A 2,446-nucleotide genomic window follows, 5' to 3' on the forward strand; every position below is an offset into this window, starting at 1 on the left:
AAAAAAACAAAACAAAACAACCACAACAACACTAAAAGCATTCACAGCTAACGTATTACTCAGGAACAGTTTAACAGACTTTCAGAAAGTCTTCTTTGGTGATATCCATCAAAGGAATAGGGTCTCTATTTTTTCTAGAATTTTCTGAGACTGGAGGAGAATGGCAAATCTGTTAGCTTCTTGCTGAGCCCTCATGGCCTCCTAATCACTAATGTCAAGAGGAGGTAGGATTCTAGAGGACGTCCTCAGGACAAGACGATGTAATGAGAGAAGTTTAAGTTATAATCAGGGTAATTGCTTGAAAACATACAAATACATACAGGAGGTTCACTCATTTTATATATTTAGTAAGGATGTCTCCTTTAATTTTGTAGCAGACGATGCAAGTTTTAACAGAACTCCTCATCAATAATTTTATTTGGACTGGCAATAGGATATTGTTCTGACCAAGAGAAGAAAGCAAAGACGGAGTGGAGGGGATGAGTTCTGAGCAGGCAGCCCTTCACTTGATCCCTCTGTTTTCATGAAAATTCTTCAGCCATGCTCTTGGGTCTACCAGATGTCCCCAAGTCCAGAATCTTCTGATTTTGTTGAGGAATGTGGGCTGTGGGAGAGGAGCAGTTTCCCATACCCTGGTGGTCGTGATGGAGAAGGATGGAGGAAACCCAGGGATTTAACTGCTCCTTAGAACAACCTAGAACCTCTTGTGTTTTCAGCAACTCCAATTCTCAGTTTTTCTGGGGTTCTGTAGAGCTAATTGGCTTGCTTTTGTTGGTTTCCCCTTCTACAGGCACCTGGATTTTCACTTTCTCCTCTCTGCAAAGTCAGTTGGTACTTACCCATCTGTTTTTCAAGCTTGCAATTTATTATTGACATCTCGTGGGTTACTGTCAGTTCTCTCCTTGGTTCATGCTTTTAATATTTTTTATTTTTGTTTTAGTGGAAACCACTCAGACTGTGTTCTCTCTCTCTTCCTCTCCCAAAGGAAGAGAAGAATGATCATTAATGGCAAATGGCAGTTTCAGCGAAGCAACACCAGAAGCCAGCTTCATGCGCAGGAGAGAACGCTGCGCCTCCTCCTAGTGGTTTTCCAGGCTCTACACGTTCAGAGAAACTTCCTTGTAAAGAACTATAGAAATGATCCCCACTGCTAAATTTGACTTTCTTTAAAAAGAAAAAGAAAAAGATAAAGAAAGAAATAATCCCTGAAAGTATATATAGTCTTTGCTTTTAATAAATTTATTTCTATTTTTTAATCATTTACTATCATTTTAGTGGGCTTTTGGAGGAAGCAGAAAGAAATGTAGTGTTCAATCCTCCATATTTAATTAGAAATCTCTAAAGCATTTTTTAAAAATTTCAAGGTGGTATGAGGGTTATCCCCTTTCTCTTTGCACATAGGATTGCCTCAGGGAGCAGGATTGTACAGAAATGTGTTTCTCATTGATGTAGAATGCAGTTGCGTGGGCATGTGCAGCAGAAAGTTGGGGTAGGTCCCCAAAAGGCTATTTGCATGATGTTTTGAGGACCTTCTTTAAAGGGATGTCATCCAAAGGGCAGAACAAGCCCCACAGACAAAGTTGGCCCAGTAACAAAGACTTAAATGTTGGAGAAAAGGGGGTTTCTGAGTACAGCAGGAATCTGTCTTTTGAATTTGTTTTCCAGCCCAGCCTTGCAGGGACTCTTGTGTGAATCTTATTGGGAGAATAGCTAGAAGCCAAAATGGAAAGAGCTAAACTCTGCGAAATACTGGGAATCAGGAGCACTCATTTGGGAGCCTCCACTAACCCAGTTCAATAAGGAGACCAGCGTATACTCCTAACTCGGCCACCAGATTGGTAACATGAGTCTAGTGGTTAGAGTTCTGGACTGTAAGCTTTGAGGGTACAGATGATGTATCCCTTGTTTCCTGTTGTGTCTCCAGGATCTAGCACAATAACAGAGAACCAAGACATATTGGTTGAATAACTGCCTGGCTGCTGGAACTGTTAACTGAAATAGTCCTGCTGTCATAAGAGGTAGGCTTCATGGCAGAGGCAAGAGGAGCACCTAGAAGTGCTGACTAGAAGCGGATTCAGCTGGGGCGCTGGAGGCAAGAGGGACGTGCTTTCACACAGCTCCATACCAAGCTTTTGTATAAGACCTCATGGAAGAGGGTCAGGGCAAGGGGGAAAGAAACTGGGAAACTATCACAGTGGACAGATCTTGTTTGAGGAAGGCCTTCTGGGATCTTCTAGAAATGGTCAAGGGATATTTGTCATGAAGCTTCAGTTCCTGCAAAAACAGGAGGGAATGAGAGCCCTTGAAATGTGGATTATTAACACGAATGTATTGAACACCCCCATTGATGTAGCCAGGGGAGATATAGGTTGCACAGTGATTTGAATTACATTTATGATCCAGGTTGTGGTAGCCAGACCCCAAGATGGCCCCAATAATCCCTGTA

At 42.0% G+C, this 2,446-nt stretch overlaps 1 non-coding gene across 1 annotated transcript; it reads right to left on the reverse strand.

Annotated features, from left to right (window-relative positions):
• Positions 1-945: 945 nt before the first annotated feature.
• Positions 946-1,163, reverse strand: LOC134362344 (small nucleolar RNA U3). Its single transcript, XR_010021603.1, has one exon. It is a non-coding gene; the product is annotated as a small nucleolar RNA U3 (small nucleolar RNA).
• Positions 1,164-2,446: the final 1,283 nt, after the last annotated feature.

This window comes from Cynocephalus volans, chromosome 13 (genome assembly GCF_027409185.1).
Source record: "Cynocephalus volans isolate mCynVol1 chromosome 13, mCynVol1.pri, whole genome shotgun sequence".
Lineage (NCBI taxonomy): Eukaryota > Metazoa > Chordata > Mammalia > Dermoptera > Cynocephalidae > Cynocephalus > Cynocephalus volans.